Below are 17,665 nucleotides of genomic sequence, written 5' to 3'. Positions count from 1 at the left end.
AAAATAAAAAGGTGCTTTAATTCCCACCCCTCCACTGTCCATGTTGCCCCCGACACCCATTCCTTCCCTCCCTCCTTGTATCCCCTGATTTCCCTCCTACCCTGCCAGCAATTTAAAAAAAGGGTTACGGCTGTGTCATATCTCCTTTTTAGGTAAAGGCTAGAGTGAGCGTGCATGTACTGCCCTGCGAAGCATGCTGTATCTACAATATGGGCTTTAACCAAGGCCATTGATTGCCATTTGTTCTTTTTTGTTCCTATCAGAAATGCTGCCTTTTTATTAATGCATTGCTTGTAATTGTCCTCTCTTTGGGTACTTGGTTCACGCCCAGGCGATTTCAGTACAAGTTCCTCCTGGTTGTCCATTGCAACGAGCGGCTTATTTGCTCTTTCCCTCTTGATCAGCACGGCATGCAGTGTTTTATCTATTCATCTGTGTGGTACATCAAGCTTCAACTTTAAGCATGGATGCATTCGAACTTTAAACTGCATGCTTCAAACAGACAGATATCTTGACCGCTGCACATTTCTCTGTGTATTTGGCATGATTCTGCTCAAGCGAGCATTATTGCAGTTTAGGTTTCCTTTCTTTTTTACAGACGGCGATTGTAAGCCACGTGAGGGGGGACCTGCCAATATTGCCTTATGTTTACACCTGGAAGACCAGTGACTGGAAGCACAAAAGACATATAGAAATGTTACTTGAGAGATTTATTTATTTAAAAGGTTTTATATAGCGCTAGCTGGACCCAAGAGTATCAGAGCGCTTTACAGGATAAGTTAAAAATCGAGAACAGATCAAACTGAGAGCTATTGTTAACATAAAATAAGGCATTCGAGCTTTCAGAGTAGATAAGGATAACAGAGTTCAAAAAGCATGTACATAGATAGTAGATCAGGAAGATAGAGAAGGGTTGTATAGTTAGTCTGAGGATGGAAGAATGTGAGAGATTTTAGGAAAGGTTGTGGAAGTGATGGATGAGGTGAGTAAAAGTAGAGCGAGGAGTAAATGGCCAGAGAGGACAATATAATTAAGAACCGCAATATTTGTTGAGGAGAATCAGCTTGAGTTTTTTTTTAAGAGGGGGTAAGAAGGGTTACAACGAAGATCTTTGGGAAGAGTATTCCAAATTGAAGGGGCGTTACCAGAGAAAGAGCGAGATTGAGTTGCTTTCTTTTTTAGCTGAGGGGGGATTAGGACTAGATCTTTAGTGCTCCTCAGAGATCTAGTACACCCAGCTTTTTGGAGTTTGTCCGAAAGGTACGAAGGGGCATTTGGGTGAAGGGCTTTGTGAGTGATGCAGGCAATCTTGTAGGTGGATTTGCCTTCGATTGGAAGCCATTTGAGGTTTTTGAGGACAGGGAAGATGTGATTGTATCGCTTACAGTCAGAGATAAGCCTGGCCGCAAGGTTGAGAACGGATTTGATAGGGGCTAGGTGGACTTTGAGGGTGGCAGCAAGGGTGGCGTTGCCATAATCTTTTCTGGAAAGGACCAGTGATTGTACAACTGATTTAAAGCCATCGGCTGGAATGAAGGGTTTAATTTTTTTAAGGTGATGTAGAGTGAAGAGAGCACGTTTTGTCGAGTTTTTTCTATGAGGGATGAGATTGAGATTCGGATTGACTCTAATGCCGAGGGATTTGACCGAGTTGGAGATGGTGAGAGAGCAGTTGAGTGCTTTATTGTCCGAGATCCAGTATTGGATAGAGAGTGAGTTGTTTTTGGAAGAGAATAGGATGATTTCAGTTTTTGGGGGATTTAATTTTGAGGTGGTTTTGATGAAACCACATTTGGATCTTAGTCAGAGCATCGTTAAGATGTGAAATGTCATTGTGGGATTTGATCTTGTAATATAGTTGTGTGTCATTGGCATAGAGGTGGTAACTGATTTTAGCTTGTTTAAGAATAAGGGGGAGGGTTTCCATGAAGAGGTTGAAAAGAGTTGGAAAAAGGATAGAGCCTTGTGGGACCCCAGGGAGACAGGTTGAGCTTTAGAGAGGCAACCGCTGAGTTTAATTTGTTGAGTTCTATTTTGGAAATAAGAGGTGAACCACTTGAGGACATTGCCGTCAAAGCCAAAACGGTGTTTGAGAATCTTGAGTAAGGTGACATGGTTAACAGTATCAAAGGCAGCGGAGAGGTCAAGGAGAATGAGGAGGGAGGGTTCGCCTTTGTCCAGGAAGCGATGTATGTCATCAGTAATGTTGAGCATTGCTGTTTCCGTGCTGCATCCTTTTCTAAAACCTGACTGGAAATTGTCAAGGAGGTTGAATGTGTCAATGTAATTGTCCAGCTGTGTCAGGACACATTTTTCGAGGGCTTTGGATAGGAAAGGAAGGTTGGAGATAGGGCGTAAATAGTTTAAATCATTGGGGTTTGCCGCAGAGTTTTGATGATGGGGGTAATTTGGGCTAGTTGGAGGGAGGCAGGAACAATACCATTAGCAAAGGTAGAGTTGATGATATTGGTCCAAAGTGGGGCAATGATGTGTTTAAGTTCTTGCACTAAATGAGCAGGAAGGGGATCTCTGGTATGCGAAGATGGTTTAAGCTTGGAGATGTTGTTGAGAACAACACTTTCTGATATTGGACAAAAATCACTCCATGATGCATTGTTTTTTAGCTGGGAGTCAATAGAGTTAGGATCGTACTGGGAGAGAGAGAGGAGGAGTTGTGGGGGGTCAGGTGGGGGGAGGGAAGTGGAAGAAGGTACCAGTGGAATACTAAGGAGGGGATGTTGGCTGAGTAGAGGGGGAGGAGGGGTGAAGGATTGATCAATCTTGGTGACTTTATCAGAAAAGAAGCAAGCTATTTTTTCACACCTCTCAGCAGTAGCTAGTAATTTTGGAGGGCATGTGCTGGTTTGGTTTTTGACAATGTTAAAAAGTTCTCTGGGACGCTCTGAGTGTGTTCTGTGCCTCGCTTGCTTGTGAGAATAGACTGCATGTAGAGAGGTGATCCTGTACGTTGTGTCAGAGCTGTAACTATTAATGCACATGATGCCTTGTTTCTCGAAGCTACAGTGCAAAGTTGTTAGAAAATGTTTGTTTTGTTATGAAACCACAGCCCACCATGTAAGAAGAATTGTGTAGTTCACCTTAAAGTGCTTTATAGTCCTCCCTCTCTTTCAACATTTCTCCAATGGAAACAGTGGGTAACAAAGAAAGCTAATCAGGGCTGGTCCATGGATTTTTGCTACCTTTGACAAAGTGACATTTTGCGCCACTTCACCCCCTGTAGTCTTTGCTAGTTTTATGATAATCCTGATGGTCTTCTGCTCCTCTGGACTTAAGGCAGCAGCCTGCTCTTGCCTTTTTCTTGAAACTGACTCTGGAAGATGAGACCGTTTTCCCGCTGAGCCCCAACTCCATAGCATGCCCTCCACTACGGCGGGGATCTGACTGCAGTAATAGTGATGTTGGATTTGGCTCAGTCTGTTGTCAGATTTCACACCTCTTCGTGATGTGCTTTCTGTTACCATTCTGACTCACCATCTGTTTTCTGCACCATTGTCCATTAGACATGTGATCAAAACAACATATCTTCTCTGTTTGATTTTGCAAACAGAAGAGGACAGATGGTATCTAAAGCAGATTACCTGCTAGATGTACATGTTGGTCTTACCATCAAATTAGAACCTGATTATTTTTACAGTGCTTGCAAGTGTTTACCATTTATAGCGCTGTAAATAACAAGTGTGAAAAGCTACAATGGTTCTGTCAGGAAAGTACAATTGCTTCACAATTATGAGCTTGATCATCAAACATTCATTTGAGTGTGGAACATTAATGTATAGCAAAGAAAGTTGAAACACACAAAAAATGAAATTTGCGTTGCGAACAGAGTATTTACTTTTTGTTCAATAAAGCAGTATTGATATGTATTTTTGTTATAAGGCTGTCAACAATTGAATGCAAGATTGTGGTGCCATATAGTATAGTGATAGAAACGTGCTCAGTGACAAGTTCTAAATTAACTAGCAACTGTGCAAACTACCAGAGATATTGGTGTCTTTGTTTTTCTGACCATTTTTAACCTACTCTTTCATGAAAATGTGTACATAAATTTGATTTACCCATGTATATATGACACTCACTGCACCATTGTGACTGAGCTCGACGTCGATTGTTCCAGGTGTCACGGGGAAGCCGCCTGACTCTGCTTCGGTGGAGCATCTACGTGCTGCGTCAACCTGTTCAGCCCCTGTTTGCCTTTATGGTACTGCCCCTCTTTTGCACTCAAGACCGCAAATGCAGGGTGGTTTAAAAATTCTAAAGATCAGAAATACTTTGTATGGGTCAAGAAATGGTGTGCAATGTGTGTTCAAACTCGCAGGCGCCCCCCAAATAGACGGTACATGGGTGCCATTGAATCACACATTTAAGCAAATAATTATGAAAGCCCAAGGGTTGGATTTTATGTGCAAGGCGTTAAGAAATTTCGCACATCATGGTAATCTGTGAAATAATAACAGATTCATAGTAATTGCATAGTGCCGGTGTGGAGGAGTACAGGCAGAATGAGGTGGAAAGGTCAAAAGGCCTGTAGTGTTCATGCTCCTTCATGATTATTAACTATTTTTAAAGGCGCTATTAATGGTTTGGGTAAAGGATGGAAAGGGTGTGGCTATTTATTTAATATAGTGATGCCCACACTGGACACAGACAGGTAGGCTATTGTCTGTGCGCCCAGGTCTACAACAAAATTATTCTCATTGAGGTGTTATTAATTTCCAATCTATGGCCGTGGTATTTCATCATTCAGTCCTGTGTCCCATGTACGTACGTGATAGAACCACTGTTGTTCTCTAGTGTGGAGGATCCCCCGGATATCAGGGCCTGTTGTTTTATGACCTCAAGTACCACCCATTTCAGATCTGTGTCCTTGTGATTGTGTTCCAAGCAATGCCATGTCAACTTTGTATCCGTTTTTTTGCATCTAATGGTGCTCATGTGTTCGTTGATGGGCACCTTGATTTTTCTGGTTGTCATTTCCACATACATAAGATTGCAGGGGCATGTGAGCAAATAAAAAAACATTCTTGCTGTTACAATTGCTAAAGTTTTTTAATATTCATGAATTGTTCGTTTTTATATCCACCATTTTGGTTGTGCTGGTAAATGGGCATGCCACACATCCTCCCCATGCGTAGTGTCCAACTGGTGTTTGATTGCCCCATAGTGTGGTTTGGTTCAGGTCCTTTGGAGGTGGTGCCTTAGTGTGAACAAGTTCATCACAGATTCCCCTGTTACGTCTGAAAGCAAATATTGGGTGGGGGGCACTGTTTTTGTTGCCCCCATTAAGGACATGCCAATGTTTATGTCAAATTTTTAGTACTTTATTCGATTTTGGGGTATATGCGGTGACGCATAGCACTCTTTCAGTCATCTTCTTTTCTTGTTGTTCAAGTAGAGCATCTCGGTTATTGTTTTTAGCTCTTTTCCTTGCATTTTGGATCATATTTCTAGGGTAGTGCCGTTCAATCAACTTCTTCTCCAGAGTCTCGGCCTGTTCCTCATAGGTTTCCATACTAGAGCAATTCCTACGGATCCTGAGTGATTGACCTACTGGCAAATTTTGTCGCAGTGATTTGGAGTGGAAGCTCTCAAAAAGTAGTATGCTGTTTTTGTGTGTGCTCTTGTTGTGAACTTTAGTCTGGATACATTCCGCTGTCATGCTTATAGCTAGGTCCAAAAAAACGGCTCCCTCCTTGCTGACTGCATGTGTGAATTTCAGATGTACATCTCTAGTATTGATCCATCTCACAAAGTCCTCAGCTTCATCTTAGTTGCCGCGCCAAATGACAATATATCATCTCCATACTTTCAATTGTGCTGCAAATGAGTTGCCTTGATGGAAGGAAGATGTGGTCCACTTCGAATTGGTGTACATAGAGGCACGCCATGCTCGGAGCAAAAGAGCTTCCCATGGAAGGGCCTCTGAGCTGATGGTATATTGTGTCTTCATATTCGAAGTAGTTTTCCATGAGAGCCAATTCTGCTCACTCCATGATGAAATGTCTGGGTGTCATGAACTCCCAGTCTCTTTCCAGGAGAATGTGTTATACCACGCTCAATGTGTGTCTCTGAGGTATGCTGGTGTATAATGCCTCCATGTCAATGGTAATGAAAAGATCTTCAGCTGTGATGATCTCGGGGTTTCCAAGTAGGCACAGGACAACTTTAGTGTCTTAGGCAAGATGTAGACGACTGTACGATAGGTCTCAAAAACCAATTGCAGAATTGTGAAAGAGGTTCAAGAACTGAACCTATTCACAACACTATAGGTCTCCCTGGTGGAGGGCATCCTGTTTTTTGTGGATTTGGGGGAGAGTATACAATCTGAGGTTGCTGGGATTATCCCCCACCGGAAACCCAGCCTGATGTTTGGTTATCCAATCATTCATCAGGACCTCATCCACCAAGGTTCTGAATCTGTTCACAACTCTTGGAGTAGGGTAAATCCGGTGGATTTCATAGCTGTTTTCATCTGATAGCAATCTGATGCATTCTTCGTGATCCATGTTTTTATCCATGATAACGATTGTGCCGCCTTTGTCAGCTGGTTTATTGACAAGTGTAGTATTCTCTTTCAGGTCCATGAGTGCCTTCCTCTCACCTTTCTTCAAGTTCTGTTAGACTTTGATGTTCTGAGAGTCAATTGTTTGAATTTCTGTCAGTACTGCCTGTTCGAATGCCAGGACTGTCACTGTTGATGTACTTACAGTGTCAGTTATATGTTTTGAAAACAGTTTTGTAAATAATTGGTTGTATATAATCTGAAATGTTTTATTTCTCCATTTTCCTCTCCTGTTTTTTCCCATTACTTTTTTTCTATACCTCTGTTAGAAACGGGGTAGCGTGGTGTGGAGCGGGTAGGTCAAATTTGGAGGCATTGTGTAAAGCATCCTCACAGCACACTCACAGATGACACACTAGGCACACTACAAAAAGAGACCACACCAGGTTAGGTGAAAAAACAGCAAATGTATTATGTAGAACACGTCATGAGGCAATCACAGTTGTAACACTGTGCCAACTGGCACCAGGTAGCCATTTACAGGGGACTATTTACACGGCAGGGCCAATCGGCCCGCTGGCAACATCAACACCAGGTACAAAGATAAGTGTAAAACTGTCAGGATTAAATGTGAACCCACCAGTACTTACTGGTAAAATAATTAGGTCAGCAAAATTGCTGTAGCATCAGCCACATTAGCTCAGGCAGGAACATGTGAGCATAAATCACATCAGCATGAAACATTAGGCATAAATCAAGTAGGCGTAAACCTGAAGCATAAACCTCGCCAGTTCAGGCATAAAATACAAGCACCATAGGATGGCTTTAGGCCATCTCATAAGCATAAATGCATCATCATCATTTGGGCAAAACACAAGAGCTGGAGACATTAGTCATCGAACTAGCACTACAACCATTAAGGAGGATATTACGCATGAATAGATTATGCCTAGAAATACATTAGCATTGCAACCCTGAGAGGAAAAAAGCTGGTTACGGTATGGGCCTAAGACATTATCAGTAGGCAGAAATCACTAGGCAGAACACCAACAGCATAGGTCCATGAGGCCTAAGTACATTATGCATAACCTTCGGAACCTTGAAATAAGCAATATACAGGGACATGTGAGCATGGAGGCATTATCATGGGGCAGAGGCACAGCCTGGCTTCAAAAACAAACTGGCCCCAGGTGGCTGATCAGTCGTTTGCCCCAATCGTTGCCACAGCCCACTGTCCAGCGGGGCGGTGGTGTAAAATAAAGTCAGTTCTGGGCACGTTGGAGTCCCCTCTGTGACTCGGTGATCACCACAAATGCACAACCGTTGCAGCGGCCTGCAACGGCAGCACCGCTATTTGGCCCCAAAGGAACACCGGCACTACTGTGCAATTGGGAGCCCAGATGGTGCCTCTCTCTGGGCCTCCGTGGTTCAAGTAATGCCCCCAAATCGTTTCAGCTGCCCACTGTCAAGTGGGGCAGCTGAGAAGGCCAGCACAACCACTCTGCTGCCCTCAAAGTGGCACATGGGGGTGGTGAGCACCAACAGTGTGCCCCGACACCACCCCTATCAAGCTGGGACTGAGCCCCCACTTACTAGACTCTCTTCTTGTGCTGTTCCAGGTCTCCTCTGGACTGGGGACAGGCACCGGTAGTGTGCCTTGGTCGACCATGCCTCCGGACCGTCAATGACTTCACCTGGGCCCGTCCTGGGACCCGGGAGTTCAATCTGGAGTCCCACAAGGTTTGGATGACATCTCCTTCCTGCTGGCCCAGCAGGTGGGGCTCTCCTCTACTCAGACGTGCCCCGCCAACTTCAGAAGCTTCTCTTCCTGCGGGGGCACGAACCGGCGGGGTGGGCTCCCGCTCCGGTTTTAAAGTAAGCGAAGGCTCGGGGCTCTCACCAGCTCATGGGGGCCCCCGCCTGACTTCCGGGTCGCTCCTTCTCCTTCCGGGTGGCCGCGCGCAGCGCGGTGGACCTCAGTTAATCCCTGGGTCGCGGCAGTGATTTCTGTTCAGTTGGCACCAGCGTGGGGTAGGCTCCCGCTTATTTTTAAATCATTTCAGAGGCGCCAAAACCGTGGGGTCGGCTCCCACTGGGTAGGAAATATGCAGAAACGCGGCAATGACGCGGGGTAGACACCCGCTAATTGCACCTCAGCAAAAGAGTGGCCATAACACGGGTTAGGCTCCAGCTGTGCTTTTAGACACGCAGCTCCCCCAGGCAGCACTTATAATACGGTCAAACACGGGGTAGATACCCGCATTTCCCTCAGGGGTCACACAGCAGCAGGGTAGGCTCCCGCTGTATTTCTAAAACAAGCAGCTCTCCCTAGCAGCACGCGCTACAGGTCCCCAGCACCTTCTTCCTCAGGATAATTAAATATAGTGCTCAGGCGGCGCTACAGTCCTCCCAGGATCACATAGTGCTCTGGCAGCACAAGACTGCAGGGGGCAGGCACTCCTCCCCTCCAGGGCAGCAAAGACAAAGCGCTTCCCAGGCGCTAGGCAGCAGGCAGAGCACAATCCATGCTGGGGTAAAGCTGTGGCGCTACCCCGGTGCTAGGTCCCATAAAGTAAAGTAGTGCCCCTCGCTCCTCACCTCCAAGGCACAGTTGTAGCACTCACAAGGTGCTAGGGCTGGAGCGCAGGCAGGCAATGCTGGGCCAGATCAGCAGTCAGTGGGCATTCATCAGTACAGGACAGCAGCTCCTAGAAGCAGTCATCTCCCATAAAGAGCCACTCCTCCTGACCTAGCAGTCTTCACTCTAGCAAAGGCTCTCACTGGCCCTGTGGACAGCAGAGGGATACAGATGGGCTAAGGGGCCAGCACACAGGCCCTTGCGGCGGTACCTCCTGGCAGAATGTCCCTCTTGATCAAGTCCACGCACAGTCTGAGCACAAGGAGGCACAGCCCCCCTATTTATACCCCCCACCCCATCTACCAGAAAGGACTAGAAGCTTCTAGAAGGCTCCTGGCAGTTCCAGTCCCAACTGTAACTGTGGGGGTGGTGTAGGGCACCCTGTCACTCTGAACACTAGACCACTAACCCGCCTCAGGCAGGCAGCACAAAGCACACAGCAATGGCGTCCATTTTAGAAGTGACATTTTCTTACATGGTGAAGATAGACCTCTGCACACTATTGCACAGCATGTAATATTTCTAGTGCAACCACCAAACATACATATTTATTGTGTCTCATTTCGAACCACCAAATCTATATTAGGTAAAAAAAAAACTAGGGGGAAGGCAATAAGTTCCGGGATGACCCTGAAAGCAGGGCCAAGTCCAACACCCTCACACTTTAATATTCTTTCCATATTGATGTGTTTTACCCTTTCAGGTGTTTTAATCTCTGTCATTGTTTCCCTCTGCTCTGCCAAGTACCACGCATCAGATGTTAGACTAACACATTTCAGTGTGGTTATCCACATCACCACACTGAAATGGAAAGTCATGCATTTGTAGCACCTCAGTATCAAGCAAGACTGCTATTAGTTCTCTGTTAGAAACTGAAATCCAGGTTGCAACGCACGGTCCGCGCTGCTTGTACCGGCTTTGGGCGGCTGGCTCACCTTGTGACTAGGCTGGTTTAGGCAGGCGAGAGCAGAGGCCACAATGTAACAACGTTTATACACTTCCCCTCAACTCCGGCAATCCATTCAGGTTAACTGTGTGACTCACTGTGAGACCCATCAAGTGATGGCACCTCACAGTCCGTGTTAAATTTATGCCCAACAGCTTCTATCAAGAGACTTGCACTCTTTATACATTGGCGGACTGGCTTGGTACGAGGGGGCTATGCGGTAGTCACTGGCTAATGTGACAGGCTTGTGACACATGGCTGGTCCCGTCCCAGTCTAGACAGCTACGGGATTGGTGGTCTCTTACAGGAAGCACTTAGCTGCAGCCAAGCAGCCTCACCTCAGAATGCATGCCGTGGCGCCGCAGGCAAGGAGTCGTCAACTCAACTCCTGGAGGAGCACAGCTGCAGCCAACTCTGAAGACAGCAACACCCAGGAAGGAGAGGCTGAGCCTAAACCACCAGCAGCAGGTAAGGCAACTCGTGCCCCACCTTGAAACTTAATCTCGCTCCACATGGACCAATACTAGCTTCCCTGGTCGGTTTGGTCTTGAATTCTCACAGAGCAGGCCAGGAGAGCAAGTACTCACACACTCAGCAGGTAATGGGAGCCACAGGGATGAAAAGGTCTGCACTTACCACCTAACCCCACAAATGGCTTGATGCCCCACAGGCGCTTCAGAGCAGATAAACGGCAGTGAACTGCAGCGCCACAGGACGTAAGGGACTCTATGTGAGACAACTGCTTGAAACTGGAATCTTTCCCCCACACCCTCCAAAAACACCAGAGAAACCCATACACTCACCCCCCTCCACCCAGCGTCCCTGCTTCCATACTTCCCTTCCAAAAAGACAAATTACTTTCAATCAGACAAAATGGACCTACAGCTGTCCCTACTAGATACCCTGGCCATTTTTGTAGGGCGGATAGACGACAAACTCGGCCAATTAAATTCGCTAATTAGTAGGGCCCAGCAGGAGACAAAGCTGTCATGCAGCTGCGGTCCCAATATTGATAAACTTGCAACACTTCCGGAGATTGTATCCTGTCTACTAGAAGGGCTGCCAAAAGGGACAAACGGACGGCCTCAGTGCACTAATCCGGATGGGTCAGCCTAACGCGCTGCCCCAATAGGAGGGTCATTCGCACCGGGCATCTCCGACAGAATTTCACCGGAGCCGCTGCTGGGTTGCCAGCCACCGGCCCCAGCTCACACTGCAACTAGTTTCACTTTGTCCCCAAATGCTTGCAAGCCGCCCCTAAATGCGAAAGAGCGGCGCCAGCTAAAAAGGAAAGGCCGGAACAAACAAAAATTAATAGGTACGCCACAAGTTTACCCACTTTTTCAATCAGGGAAAAAATCTGAACAGCCGGTCAGGGGTTCTACCGCAGCAAGCTCTGTCAGAAGGGATCCACCCTCCACTGCCCCCGGACTCTCCCCTAAGGGAGTACTATTAACAGCAAGTCTTACTCCAACCACGTTGGAGGACGTCAGAGTTTTATCCGATAACAGTAACGGATTCCAACATAAGCCTGAAGAACACAGTCTCTGCAATGTGACTGATGTAAGTCCTCTGCTCCTTCTATCACGGACATCTGAACTGGTAACTGTTCAGCCAACCCAAAATTTGGACCCTGTACGGAGCGAACCAACCACTTCAATCAATGTATGCTTCCGTCCCCAAGAGCTGGCGGTACATAGGCTCTTGAGCCCTCAAATTAAATTCCCATCCACCACAGCCAGCTCCCTCATGGATCTTTCTATGCCTCCTCTATCAACCATCACTTCTGGTGAAAATCCTCTTGGGATCCAGCGGCACCCTGATCACAGCAATTCAAATCCGCAAGCTCCTAACAACCAGCCAATTCCCCTGCAACCCTATCCAAAGGATCTTTCTTCTAGCATCCTTTTTACTCCAGAGTATCAATCAAAGGGCCCATTTGATATCCTGAATAGAGGGAATTTACTGCGGCTACTTAGCACCATACCAGCACTTAAGGACTTGTCTTCAGTGGACCTCTTGTCTATTGAATTCATAAAGTCAGGCAGGTTGGATGGGAATGAGGCGACAAAGGCTACATGGACTTCCCCTGACAAAGTCAATAAAATCTTTAAGGAGCAAGGTCTCCTTAAAGCATGGGGGATCGACACAGCGGTCCACTACAACACTGGATACCCGCTGCCCCTACTTGAGCGGCCCCAGCAGTGACCAGACACAATTTTAACAACTAGGTCCGTGCTGAGGGGAGCACTGGGTCGCTCGACTAAAGAACCACAGGCGTTATCCATGCAAAATATCTCAAGGCCTACTAACACGTATCGTACAATTGAACACAGGCTCATCAGGATATGTAATTGACAAGGACATTTTCAATCACAAGGAAATTCCCAATGACAAGGTAAACGAACAGAGAGAGATCCGCGTACGGAGGCACCGCACATGGACCTATGCTCCTGGGTTCAACGGGCTCTATAATAAAGCAGCGGATACTGATTTCCTACAATATGTCAAATCGTTTGACATTATCCTCCTCCAGGAAACATGGCTGGAAGAGCCTATCCATCTAGAGGGTTATACCTGTCATCATTCCCCAGCCACAAGGAAAAGCAAGTTTGGTCGTCTGTCAGGAGGCCTAGCAACCTATCTCAAAATATCAACGATTGGCTATGCTCGGGCACTCAGCACAACTTCCTTGGCCTTAAACACAGTGGAGGTACTACTTAACTTCGGGGGTAAGAAGAAAGAGGTTCAGTTGACCAACACCTACATTAACCCTAAAACCAAGGGAAAGGAGGGGAAAAGACCATTTATACAACGTTTTGAACACCCGAACATCTCCAAATCTAATTTTGTCTGGAGACTTTAATCAGTGCATTTTGGGGACTTCAGCAAACAATGATATACAGGCACAGTCTTATCATTGGGATATCCCGAACCAATTATTTAGCAGTCAGTGCAAGGCATCAAAGGCGGCAAAGGCACTACTGGAAGACCTAAAACACATGGGCCTGAGGGTCTTAAACAGAAGATTCGTAAAGGATTCACCATCTGTGGCCTCATTCATCTCAGCCACTACTACCTCTTGTATTGATTATACGTTAGTCTCCCTCACGCTATTTCATCACGTTCTGGGCTACAACTTAGGAGACAAGGGTGAAAGTGACCATCGCCCTCAAGAGGTCAGTTTAGGAGCCCTCCCAGACGATATTCTTCTAAACGCAACTGGGCCGCAGAACAGTTACACCATCAACCTTAAACGGATTAAAACGTCAGTAGCAAATACTGAGGAGGTATTTCTAGCGGCAAAAACTCAGCTGACCACCTCAAACTATCCTTCCGGCAATATAGTGGCAGGCTGGGTAAAATTTACTATGGAGTTTGCAAACAATTACTCGACAACTGTACGGCACTCTCCACGACCAGCACAGGGTGCTTCAAGGAAGATCTCGGGCACCCAGAAACTGGCAATGAAATCATACAAAAAATCGATCAATAAAGCTTTAAGATTGCTAAAGAAAACCCCGGGGGATGTAAAGCTGCTAGCACGGATCCGCAAGCAACGAGCGGATATCAAAAAACTGAAATGGGCAATTAAAAGGGCTAATGACGTTGACTTCTGGGCCAAACTTCATCATGCATCCATGGGCAATAACAGCGCCCAGTTCTGGTCGATAATAAACAAACTGCTAAATCCAAAAATCAGCGGAATAACATCACACATATCGAAATCATCTTGGGAAGTATTTGTTGATGAACATTTTAATCACCAGGATAGGAAAACAAGGGGGCCTCTCAATCTTCTGGGTGGTAGACAACCGCAAATTCGCTCACCAAGTGAAGACGTCATTCTAGTATCCTCTGCAGCTCAAATCAGGAAACTAATCTCCAAAGGTAGAAAAGACGGGGCAGCTGGACCAAACGGTATTCCTCCGGCCCTCTTCAAACTTGAACCTGATTACTGGGCCGACACATTGATCCCCCTCTATTCATCTGTCACCAACTCTGGGTGCTTTCCTGCCTCATGGAGGGGCTCGATCTTCTCACCGATCTATAAGGCTGGGGATAGACTCCTTCCAAAAAACTACCGACTGATTTCACTCCTTGACGTTGAGGCCAAATACTTTGCAGGACTCCTATTGATCCATCTGCGAGAATGGGCTGCAAACCAAAGCTCAATACCATCCAGCCAAACGGGGTTCTGCAAAGACATGGAGACAACAACTAACGTGATCGCCATCTCATTGCTCATTGACAAGGCAAGAGCGACCAAGCAGGCTCTCCACCTCTGCTTTGTGGACTTTAAAGCGGCCTTTGACAATGTCAACCGAGAAATCCTATGGCGAAAACTGGCCTCCTGGGGGATTCCCTCGCCCCTACTAAACCTTTTGATTGAGTTGCACACAAATACATGGGTCCAGGTAAAGCTTGGGAACGGCTTGCACCTCTCTAGGCGCATTCCGACCACAAAGGGCCTAAAACAGGGGTGCGTGTTAGCTCCAACTCTTTTCAATCGTTTTACAGCTGACCTGCCACCCGCTTTAGATGCCTGCAATTCGCATGCTCCGCGGTTAGGAGGTAAAGGGCTGTCCAGCATCTCCTATGCAGATGACGTGGTCCTGGTCAGTCACACGAAAGTTGGCCTTCAAAACCTTATCAACACGCTTCGTGGTTATGCTGTCGAAAACCTATTAGAAGTGAACATTAGTAAAACAAAAGTTCTTTCGATAACTAGAAGCAAAAAGTCGTACACTTGGATGCTTGGTTCGGATGCAATCTCAAACTGCTCTGAATACAAATATCTAGGGATCCAAGTCGATAAAGGCGGCCGCTTCCAAAACCAATTAGAGGCCATCAAGAGGAAAGGCATGCTAATAGCCGTGACAATGAAACAGCTAAAGACCAATCTGACCGGTGAGACTCTACTTCCTCTATTACGAGTAGCCAAAATTAAAATAGAGTCATCAATCACGTATGGCAGTGAGGCCCTAAGAGGAACTGATGCTAAACTTCTGGACACAACCATCTCAAAGGCCTATAGATTTTTTTTTAATCTACCATCCTATACTTCGCAGGCCCAGATTCGGTTGGAATTCGGGTTGACGTGCCAAACGCTTGCTCGAAGAGGTTCATACATCATATGCTGGCACAAATTAAAGAACTCCCAAGAAAACACCCTGAACCAACAGCTCTGGCAAGACATGCTTACCACATTGCGAATGCCGGCAAAAAAATACCTAGAGGAGTCCTTGTCCATCACAGGACTGAAAGACCTATGGGAGACTCCTGTATCACAAGCGCAATTCAAGCGCATAGTGAACAAGAGTCTAAAGAGACAATCGCATGTGAAGGACAAAGCTTTGCTCTCTTATAGGCAACATGCCTGGATGACCTTGTGCACATATAGAACACCGGGGCTCCAATAATATTTTGGTCTGGGGTATGGCTGGAAAATAAAAGAGGCCTTTTTCAAACACAGGCTGGGGATTCTACCCGCCATTCCTCACTTACCACCATGGTTGAGGCAGAACTATGGGACCAAATGCCGGCTCTGTGGAACAGGAATCGAAGATTTGGAACACCTATTGTGCACTTGCCCGAGACTGAACGAAGAAAGAGTAGCTCTGTTGAAAATGGCTTTCAACGAACTAGGAGTCCGCTCACGTAGACAAGCTGTCCTCGCTTGTTTTGATCCTGGTCTCCCGCCATTAAACGGGAAGCTAGTGAAATTTCTGAAACTAGCGGAACGGAAACAAATAACCCAGGCACTTGTATAGTGGAAGCCCAGTATAGGACTAAGCGCATTGAACATTTTTTCCCGTGGGGTTTTATTGTTTTTTACCTTTACTATTCGATCAACCATGAATTTCTGCTTTTAAGGTCTTTTAAATTTCTTATGAATTTGTTTTATTGCACTTTTTGTAACGGTTTTTATTAACCTAAACAATAAAGAATTACTTACTTACTTACCCTTCCAAAAAGGACTGCCCAGCTACACCCCCTGCATTCTAGGCTGCCACAGGTGAGTGCTACCTACACATAAATAAGCAGGAAGGTGAGCCCTAGGAAGCAGTCACCAGGATAGATGTGGCCTCCCTAGGGCCTCAGTCTGTTGGCGCCTGCCTAGCGAAGCGACTACGGCCCCTAGCATCGACAACTTGATACCTGGTTATTGTAATCAGGGGCAGTGATAATGATGATGGTCCAGCTTTCAGCATGGCCAGCTGCTTTGTCACATTCAAGCCTACTGTTTTTAGTAGGTCTGTGTCAGCTGCAGCCTGCTGGTGTGATCTGGTGATGCGGGGTGGGGCAGGTAGTGGCGTGCCAACCGGGGCTGACACTACTCAGCTGCACTCATCCGTTATCATTTTTATTCGGATTGATTAAACAGTACTGTCTTTGACATTAACAGCTTTGTGGTTGGCTGTAAAGAGTGTGCCTCAGTGTCCTGAGCCTTGCCATTGCCCTGGTCTTTCTGGGACGGTTTGCGAGTTCTAGGTTAGTGATCTTCCATAACTGGTGACTTACAGTAATTTTTAAGATCTTCTTAAAGTTTCTCTTTCGTGATATGGATGTAATTTTTGATATTTATAGGCTTCCATCATCTTTATTACTTAACTTTGCTTGCCAGAAAGTGTAACTCATAGTTGAAATATCACGCATAATTACACTGAAATTATATGAATGTCACACACAGCAATCTAAAACCTTGCAAGCTATGTACTCTTCTCTATCCTTCTCTCTCCCCATGTTTTAATTTACGTCATTCCATCTCTTTGAAAATAAAAATGTCATTCTTTCACTCCGACTTCGTATATATGTTTTAATTTTCATTTATTTCACGTTTCCTTCTTTGTACTACTTGCGATTTACTTAAATAATAAAAATAAAATTCCATTCTTTCACTCCCAGTCCCTAAGTGCATTTACTTAATTTTCATTGATTTCACCTTCCCTTCTTTGTACTAGTTGCGATTTGCTTAAAAAAATAAAAAAGAACATTATTTCACTCCGATTCCATGCGTGCCTTTAGCTCACCTTTCCTTCTTTGTACTAGTTGCGATTGGTTGGAAAATAACCATTCCATTGTTTCACTCGGTCTCTGCATTTATTTTTCATTTATTTAAGCTTTCATTCTTTGAACTACTTTGATTTGCTTTCTGTCTCTTGTGCAGCGGTGGCTCCAGCATTAGAGAAACTAAATGCTAAGTAATTTATAGCGTGTGCTCGGTCTAGTGTCTCTTGATATCGTGTATCCCTGCACTCAGCCCGAGCAGACATCGACTGCTTCTGTCTGATCCTGCCCGGGCTGAGTTCATTCTCCGAAGACGGCCGAAGTGCAGGGGATACACGATACCAGGGGGATACCACATAGCTACTGTGCCACGACTGCCGGAGGCTGTTGCCTCTGACTCATGGGAGCAGTCCACGCCAAATTTCTTCTCTGCGGCAAGTCTCACATCCACAGGCTCCAAAATGCATCTTTGGCCCAGATGGTTCCTTAGGCGCCACATACGGCGGAGCTCCACTCAAAGGCTGCTACTCCGTTGCGATTTTAGCCCCGC

This window comes from Lissotriton vulgaris, chromosome 11, assembly GCF_964263255.1.
Source record: "Lissotriton vulgaris chromosome 11, aLisVul1.2, whole genome shotgun sequence".
NCBI lineage: Eukaryota > Metazoa > Chordata > Amphibia > Caudata > Salamandridae > Lissotriton > Lissotriton vulgaris.
This window is presented reverse-complemented; position numbering follows the sequence as displayed.